Source organism: Hordeum vulgare, chromosome 5H (genome assembly GCF_904849725.1).
Source record: "Hordeum vulgare subsp. vulgare chromosome 5H, MorexV3_pseudomolecules_assembly, whole genome shotgun sequence".
Classification (NCBI taxonomy): domain Eukaryota; kingdom Viridiplantae; phylum Streptophyta; class Magnoliopsida; order Poales; family Poaceae; genus Hordeum; species Hordeum vulgare.
The window spans coordinates 581,579,725-581,600,804 of record NC_058522.1 but is presented as its reverse complement, the minus strand read 5'-3'; the positions used below and the strand labels follow the sequence as shown (position 1 = coordinate 581,600,804).

Below are 21,080 nucleotides of genomic sequence, written 5' to 3'. Positions count from 1 at the left end.
CTGGAGTTTCTTCAGACCACGGATAGGAAGTGTTTACCTATATGATACTCCCTATTACAACCAGCCTTAGGCCCTTGAGCAGTCCAAGCATGTCCCATCTTATTAGGCCATGTAATTAAGGTTGTAATTAAATCACATTCGAAAGTGTAGAATTTTCCTTGGCCTCCTTTCGGTTGCTGCGCTGGATGGTTATTTATGAGAAGGGAAATGGGTGGGATGGAAATCTCTGGAGCATGCAGCCAATACACGACCAACATGCATGCCAAGGAGTAACTCTAGCATTAACCGTTGGTGTTAATTAAGGAAGCCAAACCGTCCATGCACTTCAATTTGATGCTGAGGCACAAGATATGTATGGAGAATACTTCACTGCCTTGGTTCTAGTGTTTTTGTGTGTGGGCCCAATAAACCCGTACGGAGGGAGTACCACCTAAGGCTTGTCATGCATGACACGTAGTAGCATAACATTTAATATGACACGTAGTACTTAATCTTCTCTTTCTTCATTTCATTATATGCCACCTCATCAAATATGCCTACTCCCTCCATCACAGTTTGTTGGGCGCCTCTCGGGTCGCTCTAGGCCCAAGGTGCGTTGTGATAGGCAGGAAATAAAGAGGCGATGGAGCTGCGAAATTGAAGGAGAGGCGCCTAATGAATCGCTAAACCAACGCTTTGTAACCTCCCCCTTCAATAAAAGAAAGAACTGATCGCATGCATTTGTGTTCACACTTGCATGCGCAGCCTGAACAATTCATGTTTCCACTTGCCAGCGCTTGAAGAAGAGAAACGGAAGAGTACTAATGCGCTCCAATTAATAGGAGTAGTTAAGGAGCTGCGCCCTATTTCCGTGGGATTGTGAAAAAATCTGGTTTTGAAAAGGCGCCTAACAAACTGTGATGGAGGGAGTAGTTGACATGCATGATGCTACTCCCTCCGTGCCGGTGTATAAATCATCTTATGTTGTGCACCGTGATCAAGACGAAGAGGAAAACGAGAGAAATCAATGCTAATAATACTATTGCATGCAATGAATTGACCATTGGATGTCATGTTAATTAGTCTCAAGTAATTAAAAACATACACGCCCCACATTTCTGATTGGTTGATTCCTTTATTCATGTCAAAAAACAAGAAACAAGGTAAAAGTTAATGCACCGTGCCTAATTGTTTTGAAATTATTTGGTTTGGAGGAAGTACTTAGAGCATGGTTAATAGTATAGCCAACTGCTGGCTATAAGCCATCTTATAGACCATCTTATAGCTAGCTTGTACAATAATTAGCTATACAAAAGTACTACTTTTATCATATATGATCCACCTTTCATTCTCACAAAGCACCTAGGAGCACGTGCTAGAGCTAGCTCTTCACGAAGAGCCCGCTTATTTTCTCTCTCCTCTTCTCTCTCATCCAACTCAACAAAAATATAGTATTCTAATTCTTAGAGCCTGCTGACTATACCTTATTATACTTGCTTTTATGATACTGTCATTATGACCAGCCTAAAGATACCATCACTATGACGAGCCGTAAAGGGTTCATATACACGGAAAACAACAGGGCAGTAGTATTAATTGCTTTGCTGCAACCTACCAGGACAGTAAAGTTGGTGCCGAATAAATGCATAATAGGTTGCTCCGAGTTTCCTCTGTAGTACACTAGTTATTATATGACTGAGTTTGCAGGTCTATAAATGCTAACGGTGGCAAAGTGTGTGACAGGCATCAAACGCAGCATAATAATCCCTCCCACCGAGAGTTGGCAAGCATCCTCGATCGTCGGAGTGACTTGGCTGGGGAGCAGCCATGAGCATGCTGGGGGGTGTGATTGCAGGTGCCGTGGGGAAACAAATCGTGAGCAAGCTTGGTGAATACGCTGCGTCAGAGATCAGTCTGCAGTGGGGGTACAGAGAGGTGGTGGTGGAGATGGAGGAGAAGATGAAAGATGTGGAGGCCTTGCTGGGCGATGCCGATGACAGGTCGCGTCGACAAGGCCATGGTGGTGGAAGAGTGTTTCAGCGGTGGCTTACCAAGTTTAAGCGCGCCGCCTACGACGTGGAGGACGTGCTGGATGAGTTGGACGCCAACGAGCTCATCAACAAGACCCAACCCAAGGTAGGAGTAACCAACTCCTCTCCCATATACGTAGTACTATAAGAGATCTCCTACTATAATCTTGACATGAGAGCGGAGCGGAGCGGCTGGCCGGCCGGGTTGCACGGGGAGTTTGTTAGCTGCATGCTAGCTACCAGCTCGTGTGGCCGGCTGTTGAGGAATTGATGCGCGCATGGATATGGACGCCGTGCATGCGTGCGTGTATGGGTTAGTGACCGTGACTTCAGGCCGGTGATGTGTGCGTGGTAGCTAGCCTGGCCTGGTGTGTGTGCACGGGTATAAAAACCCACCCCATGTACCTGGTTGAAGTGCGTCGGTATGAGCCGAGCCTAGGAACCAGAGATGAGCGTAGTCTTCGCCGGGACTGTGGTATATGCGCCCGGTCGGCTGTGAGAAAGAGCTCCTCTGTCTGTCTGTCTGTCTGGGTAGGCCGCGTCCGGGTATGTGCCGGCCAATGCAAGGCGTCGTTTGTGTGGCGGAGGCGTTTGTGCGTCGAAAAAAATCCTATCTTCCACCTTCGTTTGTGCGAGTGAGAGAAAGAGAGCTGCTTCAGGGTTTGCCCCCAACACTTCCGTAGGCTCCCGTTATTCTTCTTCAGTTATCCAACAACCGGCAGCGACTCGTCTCAACGGACGGCTGAGGTCTCGTCTCACCATACCCGAGCAATTAATTTCCTTGGTAAATCTTCTCTGAATTTATTCGTCGTCGATCCCCTCCGGGTTCTGGTGGCATTCTGGCGAGGATCCCCGATCCCAACACCTTCTTGCCGGCGGTGCCGAGGGGTCTAGGGGTTGTCGGCGAGGCGGTGGCGGCAACAATCCGATTTTGGCTATTCAGCTTTACTGAGTGATCCTTAAGTTGTGGAGGCTCCATGAAAATGTTAGGAAGAAGAGTCGGGCAGACCAGTGCAATCAGAGGCCGGATTTGGGGCCGATAAGTCATCTCGTTCCGCTCTTCGGCACCGACGGTATGTGCAAAGGCCTCCAGAGACTAATATGTATTATTATTTTTCTACTATTGTTCAGTAGTGTTTTTTTTGTGAATAAAAGGGGTCAATAGCTCTTGTGTGACACCTTTGAGGTGAATTGGAAGAAGCGGGACGTCTGAATTGCCTTGGTAAAATAACCCAGACACGACATGGCCCTTAATCTAAACTGATGTCCTCATTAGCTGTTAGGGACTGGACCCACAACCTATCCACGTAAGCGCGGACCCTACTTGGCAGTGCATCTAGTTATGGACCCCACTTGTCAGTGCATCAGGTGAAACGTGTCTTAGGGACTGGACCCACAACCTATCCACGTAAGCGCGGACCCTACTTGGCAGTGCATCTAGTTATGGACCCCACTTGTCAGTGCATCAGGTGAAACGTGTCTTAGGGACTGGACCCACAACCTATCCACGTAAGCGCGGACCCTACTTGGCAGTGCATCTAGTTATGGACCCCACTTGTCAGTGCATCAGGTGAAACGTGTCTTAGGGACTGGACCCACAACCTATCCACGTAAGCGCGGACCCTACTTGGCAGTGCATCTAGTTATGGACCCCACTTGTCAGTGCATCAGGTGAAACGTGTCTTAGGGACTGGACCCACAACCTATCCACGTAAGCGCGGGCCCTACTTGGCAGTGCATCTAGTTACATGCCTCACTTGTCAGTGCATCAGGTGAAACGTGTCCCCGTGCCTGTCCGAACGGGTACCCCTGTCTGAACATGTGTTGCTCCCTCCTCTTCGTTCCAGACGGTGAGCCGACGGCGGCGGCGGAGCTTTTGTTCTGGGTGACAGCTACGGGGAGCTTTCGTTCTCGGCAACGACGGCGGCTGTGGTGAGTGAATCTGGAACCCTGTCCTGTTCTCCTCCGTGTCGAGTTAGATCTCACCGCATCGCCATTGTTTCCCTTTGTTTTGGTTGATTTGATCCAGATTTGGGTGGGAGGGGGGAGGGGGGCTGACCGTGATGGAGCAGTTAGAGACAACAACATCCTTTCCAACCTATGTGATTTGTGCCTCGCCTGCTTCCGCTAGCTCACCTCACACTGCCCCCGACATTGACAAACAGGGGTGGTGGTGCTCGGACATTCGAAATCAATTTGAATTTGTGTGAAGCCAAACTTGCCTAAATTCATATAATGATATTCTCAGTGTTACAGTGCTAGTTAGTCCATTGATTATTTGCTTTCCCTGATGAATAAAATGCAGCAATTGAATTCATAAAGTGCAGCAATTCTTCAGTTAACAGAGTGCAACAATTCTTCAGTTAATCGAGGGGGAGGAGCGTAACAATTCGGTGGAGCTGGGCTGGTCGGGCTCCTCGTTTTTGCAGAGAAAGTAAGAGACGGTCCAACGGATGGGATGGATTTAATTAAGCCCAAAAACATCTGGCAGGCCTGCTCAATCTGCGCGGACCGTTGCTTCAGAACACTGCCAAAAAAGGTGCTAAAAAGACCAGTCAATGAAAGCGCAGCCCGCGTATCGCTGACGTAGCCCTATACTGCCTAATCCAGACCGTCCATTCAAGGCGATCCAATGGTCCGGACAGGTGCGGGGTTTTGATGGGTTTTTTAGAGGTTTTCAAGAGTTAGGATTGAGCATAACCAATGCAAAAACATTAAAAAAAATTTAGAAAACTTGTGCCAATTATTGTTCCATGTGACTAACTCGATAGGAAAAATAAGAAACCTGGACTATGAGGTTTTTCATAAAAAAACCTTCACAAACTTGGCTATCACAAACGAGGTTGTAGGTTTTTCAAGGGTTAGGATTGAGCATAACTAATTCAAAAAAAATCAAAACAATAGAAAACTGGTACTAACCATCGTTCTATGTGACTAGCTAGATAGGAAAAATAAAAACCTGCACTATGAAGTTTTTCATGAAAAAACCTTTACAAAGATGGCTATCAAGAACGAGGTTGTACGGTTTTCAAACAACCCATTTCTAAGCAAATTTTTTGTACACAATGTCTAAAACATTCAAATCAATTTGAATTGTTAGTATATGACAAAGTAAGAACATGTGCACTAGTTTTTCAATTTTTTTTTTCATTTTTTATGCTCATTTCAAACTTGGTCAAACCTAAGTTTGACTAACACTTAAACAAGTTTCAAACATGAAAATAAAAATCCAAGCCTGGATCCTTCTTAGTCACTCCAAAATGAAGCTTTTGTGAGGTTTTTGAAAGTTTGAAGTTCAACACACAAAACCACTTGTCTTCACACATGAGTTTCAAATTAGCTCCAAAGGTAGGGTAAACAACCCATTTCTAAAGAAGTTTTTTGTCCACCATGTCTAAAACAGCCAAATCAATTTGAGTTGCTAGTATATGACAAAGTAAGAACATGTACACTGATTTTCTAATTTTTTAATTTTTTTAATTTTTTATGCTCATTTCAAACTTGGTCAAACCTAAGTTTGACCAACATTTAAACAAGTTTCAAACATGAAAAATGAAAAACCAAGCCTGGATCCTTCTTAGTCACTCCAAAATCAAGCTTTGTGAGGTTTTGAAAGTTTGAAGTTCAACACCTAAAATCAATTGTCTTTGCACATGAGTTTCAAATTAATTTCAAAGGTAGGGTAAACAACCCATTTGTAAGCAAGTCTTTTGTCCACCATGTCTAAAACTACCAAATGAATTTGAGTTGCTAGTATATGAGAAAGTAAGAACATCTGCATTGGTTTTCCAATTTTTTGATTTTTTGAAATTTTTATGCTCATTTTAAACTTGGTCAAACCTAGTTTATTCGTGCTGACGTGGTGCCCAATTTTGGAGATCAAACTAGGGGTAGGAGCTGCTGGATACCCGCGTTATATAATCGAAGTACTCCGTGTGGCTTTTGCTCCGACGAGCCTGCCATTAGAACTATGGGTACTACTCCGTGCGTAATCGAACCAAATTATCTGCTATGTTTGCTAAAATGTATCTATGTTATTTGAATTCGGTTGAATGCTTGTAAATTTGCTTGTCTGAATCGGAGCTCGCCGGCGTTGCCGTGCTTCGTCGCCGGGGAAGAAGAAGAGGGAGGATGCGCGCGCAGGGAAAAACTGTTTAACTGTAGTCGCCGCCATCTGGGTCCCACGCCGACGTGGGTAAGCTGTGGGTCTCGTCCGGCTCTACCTAATCCAGACAGAGATTATACTTAAGAGCCATGTCGTATCTGGGCTATTTGTACGCAGAGAGATGTCGTAGCAGAGCTGTTCTTGCGAACGATGTCGCTTTGCATTCAATTCGCAGGAAAAACGTCACACAGGAACTATTGACCCGAATAAAAGAGGTTTCCCCCACCCCTAACTTTCATAAAGCAGAGGCTCTCGGACAGTAGTAGGTTCTGCCTGCGTGACATATGAACTGATTATGGCATGCCTTAATCATCTTGAGGAATTCATTGAGTTGTTGATTCTTATTTACGTAATCTATCTAAAAAGATATTGTTCAATTCTTAGATTATCGTGTTTGGAGCAAGTGTCTTTGTATATCTGATTATGCCATAGCTCATCTTTATTTATCCCTTTTTTTTTTGTAACTAACATGCATCCTTCTTCTCCATCCTCTCGCGGCAGAAGAGAATCTGAAACTAATCCTGGGAAAGATGTGCTTACAGCCTAGACATTACTTCAACTTTTATATATATTTGCAGGTCAACTTGTGGTTTTCCAGACATAATCAACTCCTGCAGCGAATAACCATGCCCCACAAGATGAAGAACGTGATGAAGAAAATAGACGAAATCGAAAAGCAAGGCAGGAGCCTCAATCTTGTGCCTCAAGCAGCAAGGGGAGAAGGGAGCAGAAACAATGAAACACTTGCGGCCAACTGGAATGCTGATGGCATGAAAACTGGAATGGTGGGCAGGGATATAGAGAAGGAGAAGATAATCAGCCTGCTATTGACAAGTGAAACTAACCAGGATATATCCATCATTCCAGTTGTTGGCCTTGGTGGCATTGGCAAGACGACATTGGCTGAATCAGTTCTCGCAGACAAGAGGGTCAGTGTCTTTGACGTCTCAGTCTGGGTTAAGGTGTCCAAGGACTTTGATTTGCACAAAATTGGGGGTGCAATCCTGAAAAGAATAATGAATAACACTATCGACCTTGACAAGTGCGATTTGCAGTTTCATCTGAAAAAAGAACTTGCTACTAGAAGATACTTGATTGTTCTGGATGATCTCTGGGAAGAAGATGGAAATAAACTTGAAAGGTTGAAGGAGATGTTACAGCATGGCCGCAAGGGTAGCAGCATTATAGTAACTACCCGAAACCTACGCGTAGTGCAACAATTGCGCACTGGTTTTCTTGCAAATCAGAGGAAAATTTGCCCAGTTCCTGAGTCTGAAATAATAGAGTTGGGTGTTTTAGAACCTGGTGACTGCTGGGAATTAATGAAGCAAAGGGCATTTGGGCCTAATGAAGACCACAGTGGCTTGGAAGAAATTGGAAAGCAGATTGCACGCAAGTGTGGGGGTTTACCGCTTGTGGCAAATGCTCTTGGGCAAGTAATGTCAGAGCTAAGGACCATGGATGCATGGAAAGATATAAGAGACACCAAGGTTGATTTGGGTTTGAAAGAAGTACACCAGAAAGAAACATTAGAGAGGCTAATGCTGAGCTATTACTACATGAAGCTAGAATTCTAAATGTGTTTCACGTACTTGGCAGCCTTCCCCAAGGGCTTTGTCATGGACAGCAATCGTCTAATCCAGCAATGGAATGCACTTGGATACATTTGTCCAGGGTACGATGGTCAAAGGTGCATCAACTACCTTTTGGGGATGTCCTTTCTTCGGACTCCAGGATCCGCTTCGGTTAGTACCCATAGACACCATTTCACTCGTATGGCTGGTTCATTTTTACCATTATAGCTAGACAAGAACATGCTTTCATAAATTATACTATGTTATGGTTCTAGATTAGGCCCTACGCTTTGACTTTTAATTTATGTTCATGATTTAATATATCCATGTCTAATTTAAATTTAATATTAGTACTGATAACTTCAATTTTGTACTTTATTAGGTCAGTTGTTTTGACTATGTAGGGTTTATATTTTTTTAGTTTAAGATTATTTCTTCTCCTTCGATTCCTGGATCTAATATCTATATTATGTGCAACAAAATTTAAATCTATTTTTAATCCAAATAATTTATTTTTATTGATTTTGAGTCGGATATGCTATATATATTTAGATTCTTCTCTATAGATCTCTCCAATAATATGACATATTGATGATTCAATCCTAGTAAGAGTCCACCAAATTATGTGCATGGTGTTATTCTTTTTCTAGTGAGAAAATTTGCCGCATTCCTTTTGAAACCCACCACTCTTTTTTTTGGAAAAAGGAATATATATTTCTCACGGTGCAACTCCCCACACGTATATATATCAATTTAATAATTTTAGAAAATAGGCTTCCGAACCGCTTAACTTAGTAGAGTATCAAACCACGACATCATTTTCATTTGCTAGAGCCACCAGCTTAACATTACAACACAACAGTTTCACGGTGAAGTTCATGCACTGATTATACTCCCTCCATTCCTAAATATAAAACATTTTAGAGATTTCATTACAAGACTACATACGGAACAAAATGAGTGAATCTACACTCTAAAATATGTCTATGTGCATCCGTATGTAGTTTATAATACAATCTCTAAAAGGTCTTATATTTAGAAACGGAGGGAGTAGAAAGAAAGAAAATTGCAGCACATTCGGTAGTGTGTGACCATGAGGACTAGTCTCTACACTCCGCCCATGGCGTCCAGTCTAGATTCATTCTTCTAGGTTGTCCGATAGACAACCCACGTCATTATTGTCCCCCCCCCCCCCCCCAGTCGTATACTACCCACAATGGGAGTAACATAGGTAGTAACATAAGTGCCACCTAAGCAAAAAGTGTGATGTGGCAACTAATAAATGAGAAGAGAGAGAAATTGAGTAACTTAGGATGTTACTACCTCTATGAGTAACATAGCGGATACCAAGGCAAGATGAGTCTATAGCCTAATAAATGATAGGCTCAATGTTACTATCTCTATGTTACTATCCACTGTGGAGGTAGTAACTTAGACTAGTAACATACATATGTTACTACTCTATGTTACTCCCCATTGTGAGTAGTCGTAGAAGCAACTTTTTCTGAACAATGACCAACTGAATCTCTTCGGAAGTCACACCTAAAATTTCCTCATTTGGTAGTATCAGTTTAAACCTGGTCTAAAGCTGTAGTGGCCAACCAGACCTGGATTCCATTTCTTCCATCCGGAGTTGTGCGAACGCGAGCCCCCCCCCCTCACCTTTGGGGCGGGGGGCTGCTTCTGTGGAGGCGCGCATGGTTGGACTTCCGGCGGCTACAGTAATTAGGGGCCCCTTTGCTGCCCAGGAGTGGGCATGGGTGCGGTTCCTTTAGGCTGCTCATAGTGGGGAGTAACATATAGTAGTATCATGCATATGATACTACTATATGATACTAACTTCATAGTGCATAGTGTCATAAATTAGTATCATAGGTGGTCTCATTTATTGACATGCATGACACATAGTAGCATAGCATTTAACATGATACGGTATCTACTTCCTCCGTCACGGTTTAGAAGGCACACTTGGAAAATCTCTGGGACCAAGGTAGTCACCGATTGGTTGTGAGATGTGGTAGGTGTAGATGCTAATGCGCCTAATCAACTGAGAAAATACTAGTACTAATATGTGAGCAACAAATTAGGAGGACGCATGCATGAGTAGTACTAGTACTAATTAATAGGAGTAATTGCTTTTGCGTCTTAAACCTTGTCTATTTTGAAAACGCACGCAAGTTTAACCGTGCCTTCTAAACCGTGACGGAGGAAGTACCTATGTTACTCTAACCCCCTCTTTCTTCTTTAAATACTTGCCACATCAGCATGTTTGCTAGTCTCAAGACTATGATACTAGCTATGATACCCCCACTTTGGCCAGCCTTAATAATCACTCATCTTTATTATTTATAGTTAATATGCAAGTTAAATATAGTTTGGAGTTAGTTGAAACTTGTTGAATTAGTTAGTAAACAAATCAACCATGACATCCAAAGAAATTCAAAAAAGTCAAAACATATCTAGAGAAATATGTATGTGCTCCCATTCCTCATATACATCATGTGCTTTATTAGCTTTACGTGGTAAAAACAATTTATGAAAATCTATCGTTTCTAGTAAAAAAAAGGAGAGAAGTCCACATTTCAACCATGAATTGACACGAATGTCTAATAAACAACCCTGAACTTTAAAACCGTCTAAATTACAACACTCAACTTTCAAAACGGGACAATTTTCAACCCTGAATCCCCTCAAACCGGTTTCTGGTCAGTTTGACTCGTTTTGACCAATTGACCCGCCCAGTCAACGTCCACATCAGCCACCACGTCACCAGCCCAGTTAACTTAGCCTCCTCACTCCTCCCACCCCAAGCTACGTTGTTCTTTGAAGAATTGTACCTCAATTTTGCAGTTCTCTGAAAAAACGTCCAGCATAGACTATGTTCTTTGAAGAATTGTGCACTGAGATTTGTTCTTCTGTTAGTGTTGGAGCTGTGCAACTCCCCTCTAGTTTTTGAAGGTGATTGTTCAGTGGTGATGAACAAACTGAAAAACCTGAAGCTTCTCGCTGTAGATTGTGTCATGAGCTCAAGAGGCATCAAGGCGCTGTGTAGCCATTTTCCTAGCTGCATGTTCCAGTTCGCCGGTAGAGCAAGTAACACAGTGCATGAGTTAGTTGCGCTAGTTCAATCATCAGGTCTTAGTAATGTTTGGCTGCGCTGGATCACCATAGTACTCTTGAGATTACAGAATTGTTTCAAAAAAATTGGAGACTTTATTTTTTTGGTCAAATTTTGACCAAAAAGGGGCTGAGTATGTATTTTGCTTCTATTTTTTAATCTGTTTGGCAAAAAAGTGTGAAACTTTCCCAGAATTAGTTTTGGTTTTACAGAATTTTTTCAATTTTTTTCTGGAGACTTTAATTTTTTTCGTCAAGATTGGACCAAAAAAGGGGCTCAATATGCATTCTGCTTGTATTTTTAAATATGTTTGGCAAAACAGTGTGAAACTTTCCCAGAATTATCACCATGGTAGCGTTGATTTTACAGAAAGTTTCATTTTTTTCTGGACACTTTCAAGTTTTTGTTAAATTTTGACAAAAAAAAGGGGCTGAATATGTATTTTCCTTGTATTTTTTGAATCTGTTTGAGAAAAAAGTTTGAAACTTTCCCAGAATGATCACCATGGTAGTGTTGACTTTACAGAATTTTTTCTGAACACTTCCAGTGATGTGGCAGCTAACTAGGCGGGTCAACTGGTCAGAACCACACCAACTCACAAAAAAACGGTTTGAGGAGACGGCAGGATTGAAAGTTGTCCGGTTTTGAAAGTTGAGGGCTGTAACTTAGACGGTTTTGAAGTTCAGGGTTGATTCTTAGACATTTGTGTCAATTCAAGGTTGAAATATAGACTTACTTCTCTCTCATCGCAAAAAAAGAAAAAGAAATATAGACTTCTCTCAAAAATTATGTGTTGGAAAATTGTTCTGTATAAGGGCTCCACGGATTTACTGGACCAGTTTAGTGTCTTCTCTTAAGTCCATTTTAACACTTGCTATTCTCAAGGGGTTTTATATTTCTCTTTGCAATATTATATTGATAGTACTTGTCTCTGCAGGTTAGTCCAAGTCCATTGCATTCCAAAGCTCCTCCAGAACTCATCATGCATGATTTGGTGCATGATCTTGCATCAATAATTGTCGCTGATGAATTCATTGATCTGGATGCTACTAAAAGCACGAGCTGGAACAGAGCCCGTTACTGCCGACATGCACAGTTAACCAACTTCAAGAATGACCCTGAGGTGTTCAAATATATTCCAGGCAAGCTTAGATCCCTCCACTTGAGGGATTTGGGGGGACTGCAACTCCCGAAAAAGGCATTTTCTCGGTCCAAGTACATACGTGTCTTGGACCTAAGTGGGCATTCAGCTAAAAGCCAATCTGCGGTGCTGCCCTCTTCCATTAATCAATTGAAGCTCATTAGGTATCTTGATGCCACAGGCATGCCAATAACATCGCTTCCTAAGTATTTTCATGCACTTCAAAACATGGAAACTCTTATTCTATCCAATTCCTTGCTTGAAACCTTGCCTGACAGTATTTGTCGCCTCAACAAACTTTGCTATTTGGACCTATCTTGCAGTACCAGGCTCAATAAGCTACCTGCATCACTAGGGGAGCTCTCTCAACTCTTTTTCCTCAATCTATCCGGGTGTTGTATACTCCAAGAGTTGCCTGAATCAATCTGTGAGCTTACATGCTTACACCACCTAGACATGTCAGGTTGCTGTGCCCTTCAGAAGCTCCCTGAAAATTTTGGTAGCCTTCTTAAACTCTCAACCCTAAACTTGTCAAGTTGTTCAAAGCTCACCAAACTACCTGACACTGTTGGCTTTCCGTGTTTAGAGCATCTGAACCTATCAAGTTGCCATGAGCTAGAAAACCTGCCAATTGATTTCGGCCACCTTCACAAACTTGAGTTTGTGAACCTCTCTGGTTGCTACAAGTTTTCAATGCTGCCAGGATCATTTTGCCAACTTAATCATTTGAAATACCTAGATCTTTCAGATTGTCATAACCTCAAAGAACTCCCTGAATGTTTTGGTCACCTCTTCGAGCTTGAATATTTGAACCTAACAAGTTGTCCTAAACTCCGACAATTGCCAGAGTCACTATGCAAGTTGTTTAAGCTGAGGTGTCTCTATTTGTCATACTGCCTGGGGCTCAGCGAGCTCCCCTCCTCATTTGGTGACCTTAAGCTTCAAATACTGCACATGAATGGCCTTCCAGAGATTCATGACTGCCCTGATAGCATTGGGGACATGACTAGTCTCACCCAGTTTGTGATTGATAGTGCAACTCCTGATATTCTTGAAAAGGTTAAAGCCATTAAGAAGCGTCTAAATTTCGTGGGCGAGGTAGAGCATAATGTACATGTCATGGAGACTAGTGGATGCAGCAGTATAGTGGATCTTGTGGGGTTGACTTGTTCAGAGCTTGTACTTAAAAACATTCAAAATGTTCGGAACCCAGAAGATGCAGACAGAGTCAAATTGCGTGATAAATCAAATATTCGAGTATTAAAACTTTTCTGGAAAAACCAAGGAGGTGGATCTGTGCTGGATAGGCTCGTACCTCCTCGGACTCTTGAAAGCTTTTGGCTAGTTGGGTATAGGAGCAACGAATTCCCTGACTGGATGTTGGACATCTCGTCCTACCTCCCTTTTCTCAGTGAACTGACTCTTCGTGATTTGCAAGCATGCGATTGTCTTCCTCCATTCGGGGCACTGCCAAATTTAAGAAGGCTGTGTCTGATGAACATCCCCAACCTCGGGAAAATCGGTAAGGAATTCTATGGAGAGGGTGGACCTTGTATGAAACTAAGAGTATTGCTATTGAGGTCGATGGAGAATTTGGTGGAATGGTGGACAACAGAGTCAAGTGAAGAAAACGAAGAGTTCCTAATCCCTAATTTGCATTATTTGGAGGTACATGACTGCCCAAAGTTGAAGTTCCTACCATATCCCCCAACAAGTATGAATTGGGTTTTGAACAACAGCGAGACAATTTTCCCAGAAGGAGGATTTGGAAAGCTGTCGTCTTCTGTTCGTCCTTGTATGATGGTTCTAACCAGTTGTAGCCTCTCTCCAGAAAAGTGGGAGGACAGACTGCAACACTTTCCAACCGTTGAGATATTTCGTGTAAACTCCGTCAGTGGATTGAGGACTTTGCCAGAGGCCATGCGATGCTTCACCTCACTCACTCTACTGTGGTTGGTGTCGTTGAATGACCTGGAGACACTCCCGGTGTGGTTGGGCCACCTCAGTTCTCTAGTAGAAATTGGAATCCGTGATTGCCCCAACCTGACATCTTTGCCTGAAAGTATGAAGAACCTCACCGCTCTTAAAATACTGAGGTTGCTAGAGTGCAAAGGCCTGGAGACATTACCTGAATGGTTGGGACAGTTGACTTGTCTAGAAATACTTTTCATCGAAGATTGCCCCAACCTGACATGTTTGCCAGAGAGCATGAAGAACCTCACCGCTCTTAAAATACTGAGGTTGGTACGGTGGAAAGGCGTGGAGATATTACCAGAATGGTTGGGACAGTTGACTTGTCTAGAAGAACTTTCCATTGGCGATTGCCCCAACCTGACATCTTTGCCTGGAAGCATAAAGAGTCTCTCTGCTTTGAAGCTACTCAGAATTGTTCTATGTCCAAATCTGACTGCGAGGTGCCAAGGGGAGGATGCCCACAAGATTTGTCACATCCCCAAAGTCCTACTACTCTGAGCCTGTTGTACAAAATTATTGGTCTCTTATGCAGAGCTCGATCTCTCCATCTTAATTTCCTCCTGGTGGCTTACATCGTGGCGTGGTGCTCTACTCCATAATCCATAGTCCATACTTGTTCGGGGCTGGAGTTGATCCCAGCTGCTGAAGAGGAGAGGAGAGGAGGTAAGCGGCTTTCTTTTTCAAGTGTTGCAAGCCTACTGTGCCCACATGGATACCGTGCATGACCACTTTTTCTTTCTTTCTGTACATTAAATTTTTTCAAGGACAAAATCATATAGTTATTTTCTTGTAATATGAATGTAGCCTTAGTCTTTCTTAGCTTTTTTTTTTTTTTTTTTTTTGAAAAGGAGGTCACACCCCCGACCTCTGCATCAATCGATGCATGCAACCATCTTAATCTTTCTTAGCTAATCTTGTCAATTTTTAGAAATATTGAACTAGCTAGCAGCATCGAAGAAGTAATAATTAATTAAAGGGACATGCGTTTCACAACAGGCTTGGAATGGCTGATCAGTACAACTTGTTACATTGATTCTCTTCTCCGTTTCTATTACTCCCATCCGTTCACTTTTATAAGTCTTTTCACACAACTGAAGTTGAACTAGTTTTGCACTATGTCTGAAAGTCTACAAGGACTTGTAAAAGTGAACAGAGGGAGTACTTACTTGGAAAAACAAATCTTCGAGCATGCAATTTTCGTTTCGCAACAACGTACACATGCATGCGTGTTCCGGTCTTGCCGAATCTCACACAGGATGAATTTCAGAATGCGAATAATTGAAGCAGAGCTCAAGGAAGCCGCCAATTCCATGGAGCAGTTTCTTTGTATGTTTCTTCTGCCGGAGTGGAACGGGGTGGAAGCAGCTGTGGCTGAGCTAGTAATTCCGTCTCGACACTGCATCTGTTTTATATTAGGATTCAGCAGTGCTAGCTGTTTTACTAAATTTGTGATCTCTGATGCATGCAGTGCAGAGGTGGGTATCGTCGCCTGTCCATCTTTGCTCCAGGTTGATACCATCATACCAACAAGTATTGGAAGCTGTCCCAGCTGCTGCAGAGTAGGTAAGCGGCCTGGAGCCTTGTTTTTTTGGGCCCAAATGGATTATACCATGCATTTGCACCTATTATTTTTTCCATCTCTTTCTATACAGTTTTTCAAGGGCAGACACGTATATATAGTTGTTGTTTTCTTATACTAAGCTGCAGTCTTCTTAGTGATTTGGAAACTGAATCTTGCAACTACGTTGAAAAAGGGACTTGGAACTGATGCAACTTCTTAGTGGTTATCTTCTCTGACGTCTGTGCCATTTACTTAACTTGAAAAAAATATACATCTTCTAGCAAGCAATTTTCATCCTGCCATAACATCCACATGACTGTAATTGGTCAATCATGCGAGCAGGCTTACGTCCCAGTCTTGCGGAAGATAAGTTTACCAGTGCCAAAAAAATGAGGCAGAGCTCAAGGAGTGGGCCTATTCCAGGGAGCAGCTTCTTTCAGACAAAGCTTGATCAATATGGTTCATTCGCAAGCGCAGGAGAGCTCTCAAGTCCTGACTGACTAATGTTGTTTTAGTCAAGAAGTAATTCTTGTCAATAATTATTACTGTTGTGATTCAGAGAGGAATTAAACGTCCTGGTACTGCCTGAGGAGAACAAACCCTGCTATATATTCCCTGTCAGCTGAGCTCTGAGGCCACGACAGTAAGTTTTTCTTTTTTCCAACTCAACCATTTTTATGGGGATGCTTTCATTCTTTCTTGCATGTAATTCATCTATTGTATCACTGCTTTGCTAATGCCACTATTGTCTTCTAGATAGCGTGCGCATCTTCGGCCTCAGCATCACCGATCCTGGTCAGTGCTCAGTTGCTTCAGATGATTCGGACGGACGTGACCAATAATTAATACCACGCCTGACGCCCAAGGAATGGAAGACCACACAAGTACTCAACTCTCCAATGGGTGTCCGATTTTGCCGTGCTGAAATAATTGGGAGAAACTAGCCTAGCTTGTAGAGCTTTCTTAGAGCAAAAAGGGCCATTACTATGAGTGAAACAACAGGTTTTACATCGTTATTACACCTCTGAAACTTTTCCAAGCAAAGCCACAAGAGGAAAAATGCTAATGGAGCAACATGCAGGGAAAAAAAAGGAGTATATCTAATTACAGGCCAGGCATGTAAATACTATCTATTATCAGCATCATTGTAGAGCTCGAGTCTATGTATTCATCTGGTGTTGTAAAGTCAGTTATAAGGTTCTAAATAGTTCATTCTGAATCCCGTTTGTGCTCATGCCGCTTCTATGCCATGAGATAATTATTACTGTTGTTATTTGTGAAGATTGATAAGCGCCGTACCTCGATCGAGGTAGCGCCTGCGTGTTATATAGGGGAGGGGCTAAACCCTGATGCGTACAGGTTGTTCGAGATAGATTACAATCTTGAGAGAGAAAAAGAATCTAAACTAGAGATAAGATTACATTGGAAGGTACGTAGTATCCTATCTCTATCTCTAAACCTGACGTTGAACTACTCCTTGCGGTTGGATGAGGCGTGACCATACTGTATACGTGACAGCATGGTGTTTAACATCCTCTCTTAATCACAACTTTTTTAAGTTGAGATTACGCTTGAATTATTCAAAGTTCTTTGTAGGCAAAGCTTTAGTATAACCATCCGCAACTTGATCCTTGGGATGAATGAAGCGAATGTCCAGTTTCTTGGCAGCAATTCTTTCTCTGACAAAGTGAAAGTCAATCTCAATGTGTTCTTGCATGAAACGCTAGATTAGCAGAATGGTATGTGGCCACAAGCATGGAGGTTGTCTAGAGTGAACACCAAGTTCTTTTAACATAGACTGAACCCAAATAATTTCTGTTGTTGCATTTGCCAATGCTTTATACTCTACCTTTGTACTTGACCTTGATACAGTTGCCTGTTTCTTTGCACACCAGGACATGAGATTTGGCTGCAAAACCACCAGTGGACCTTCTATCATCAAGACAACCTGTCCAGTCTGAATCAGAAAATGAACTAACAAGAGTGGATGATGACTTGGTGAAGGTTAAGCCAATAGATGCACTATCTTTACCATATCGAACCATACTTCCGTACTTGGTGTTGTCCTCTTAATCCAAGAGTGTCCCTTCTGTAAGAGAGAGTTTTTCTAAGCTAGACAATGGAGTTGCAGATGACTTACAATCTTTCAATCCTGCTCTTGCCACAAGATCTTTAGCATACTTCTCTTGCGATAAATGAAGGTTGCCTCCACTCCTTTTTACTTCATTTCCAAGGAAAAAGTGCAAATCCCCTATGTCCTTAAGAGCAAACTCAGACTTTAAATCTGTGAGCAATCCTGCTATTGCATCATCAGAGGAACTTGTAACAATAATGTCATCAACATAAATAAGCACAAATATGGATGTGTTGAGCTTATTAAAGATGAACAATGATGTGTCAGACTTGGAGGGAACAAAACCAAGTGCTTGAAGTTTAGTGCTCAAACGTGAGTACCATGCCCTAGGAGCTTGTTTCAGTCCATACAATGCTTTGTCAAGTTTGCACACATGAAAAGGTCTATTTTTTCTTCAAACCCAGGAGGTTGTTTTATAAACACTTCCTCTTTCAGAACGCCATAAAGGAACGCATTCTGTACATCTAGCTATTTTAGGCTCCATCCACTTGATACAGCAATAGACAAAACAAGAAGAATAGTGGCAGCCTTCATAACAAGACTAAACGTGTCCTCATAGTCCATGCTATAACGTTGCTTGAAACCTTTTGCAACAAGTCTCGCTTTATAACGATCTATGGTACCATCAGATTTTCTTTTAATTCTGTAAACCCACTTACAATCAATCAGATTTTTACCTCGAGGAGGAGGAACAAGACGCTAGGTCTTGTTTTTCTGAAGTGCCATGTACTCATCATCCATGGCCTGCTTCCATCAAGGGGTACTAAGAGCTTCTGCAAGAGTGTTGGGTTCATCTATGCTGCAAGCCAAACCAAAATTAGCTATAGTTTTGTAATTTTTGGGTTGTGTTACTCCCCTTTGCAGCCGAGTCCTTGGAGGTGAAGGTGCAGCAACAAGACCATCAGCAACATGAGGAGCAGAAGGTGTTCATGTTCCCAAACGGATTAAAGCCATCTGTGGCAATGCCCTGTCTTATATTCCTTGGATCTGCAGCAAAGTCTCCATGTTCACTATCAAATTCTTGCCATGCCTCTCCGTCCGCTGGATGGCTCAGCTCATTGTCCACAGGTTGCCGCTAAAGCTTGTGCCATTGTACCTACAACGATGATTTCTTCGAGATAAACATCCGCTGCAGCCTTGGTATCAACAGAAAGTGCCTCGATACCTTCTTTGGTATTGACTTCTTCCCATCAGCATCTTTCCACCTAGCGGCATTGCATTTTGGACAGTTGTCATGCTTCGCAAAATCCTTCCGAAACAAGACACGGTTATTTGGGCACACATGTATTGAAGCATAACCTAGCCCCATCCTACGGATTATGCTCAATGCTTCATCATAAAACCTAGGAACACAGCTATGAGGGAATTGCAAGGTCAAAAGGCGGAGTATTGCGTTGAATGCAGCATTGCTAATCCGATAGAAAGACTTGATGTGGAGTAACTTCACGGTGAAGGTAAATCTTGAAAATTTACCCCCTTCATGAGCTGCGCGCTTAGCCTCCTCCAACACCTCAGCAAACAACGACTTCTGCCCATCAGCACGATCTTCAGCATCGTACAGATCCTTCAATAGGTCAGGAATCCTATCATCTTCATGCCCATCCTCTTCAACCAAATCAGCATTCTCTCGCAAAATGTTTTCCATAAAATCAATGCCAGCATCACCACCACCCATCATATGAGGGGCCTGTGTATCAACTTCAATATGTTGAGGTTGTCCGGCTAAAGGTTCTCCATGATATATCCATCTATCATATGTGCTGACCATCCCATTAAGAAGCAAATGATCTTCCACTACTCCTTGAGCTTTTCTCGAGCGGTTGAGGCAATTACAGGATGGGCAAACTATGACAACATCTTTTGAAAAAATTTCCCGAACAAATTGCATGAATTCATCAACTCCTTTCATATGTTCTTTCGAAAACCTTTGGAGGGAGATGGTGGGCTGTCGTCGGGCAAGGTGGTGGAAGGAGATCATTGATGGGAGAGGTGGTGCCGAGGTGCGGCGCTGGAGCCCATCAAGATCGCCGTCTAGGGGAGTGTGACGAGTCAAGGAGTCGTGCGAGTCGCATGTTCGGGTGTCATCATGTCCAAGTGCTCGTCTGGGTGATGATTCGTTGAAGTTGAAGTGGTGTGCACGGTGTTCCGTGAGTCATGTCCATGTCCTCGTGGAGCGTCCTGGTTGCGGCCAGCGTGGGTTCGATGTCATGTCGAAGGCGGACGGTGGTAGGCGATGCCATCGTAAAGCAAGGAGATGTGCAAGTAGTGGAGAGTGGATCTACTGCAAGCAAGTACATGGAGTATGGTGTGGACCGAGTGCAAGGCAACGACCAAGCAATGGCAGTGGCACAACATTGTAGAGCAATGAGGTTCTGCATGTTTCCAGACGGGTCATACTCAATGTATGGATATGACGGTTTAGTCGATGTGTCAACAAGTTGCGAGTCAACAACGAGTCAGGACAAGCCGGAACACGAAGAAGATGGCAAGTCAAGATTAGGGAGAGAACATTCGGTATAATCTTGAGTTTGTGTCTAGTCCTAGTTAGCAAATTAGGGCAGTACTTGTGTTAGTCTATTTAGGTAGGTTTCCTGGCTTGTATGCCACGTGCATACAATAGTTTGATTAGGATTTCCCTAAGAGGCAGACTAGGCGTGAGTTTCACGTGTCCGTGTACGTAGCTAGATTAGCAAAGTGCAAGTTGGGTCTGGTTATAGGGTTGTGTCCGAGTAATTTTTGGACCTGGCCAGGTGTGCGTATATATGTACACGTAAGAGTCAAGCCAAGGGATTTAGTCTCAACGTGAGAAAAATTGAGTTGAGATAGAAGGAAGCAACAAAGAAGGAAAATTAGGGCACAACAAGGGCCCTTGGCTACAAGATTTTGTGTGCGCGTGTTTATCGTGATTTAATGTAATCGATCCTGAGGGCTGAGTTCCAACATAGCTCCTATGCGATATATTTCCCCATTATTTGCTGGAGAACGACGTTGTTCGATGAAATAGCTCAGAGACGACCGTTGGAACGACCCAAATAGCCACAGCCCGATACGGCTCTTTTAAGCCCTCAAACAGAAGGAAACTATTAACAAATTTGGATTATGTGAGCTGGGTTGTTTGAACGCGGGACCCACCAGTCACCCGTTGCTACACGGGACCCACCAGTCGCTCGTTGCTGCATGCCACCTCATACTGGGAACCACCACTTATCCACGTCAACCTTATCGATTTTATAAGCGGCAGGCTGCCCCCGCTCCCATGCTCGTGCCCTGCCCCCGACATAACCGTTGCCTTCCCCTGTTTTTCTGCCCACCTTCTTCTTCCTCTTGTCCGGCAATGGTCCACGGAAGCGGCGGTGAGGAATGTCCAGCTCCGCTTCTGGCTCTCAGAAGTCATGGCCGCGTTA

General features: G+C 43.1%; 1 pseudogene; it reads left to right on the top strand.

Annotated features, from left to right (window-relative positions):
- Nucleotides 1–1,619: 1,619 nt before the first annotated feature.
- LOC123395163 lies at nt 1,620–16,824 on the top strand (annotated as a pseudogene).
- Nucleotides 16,825–21,080: the final 4,256 nt, after the last annotated feature.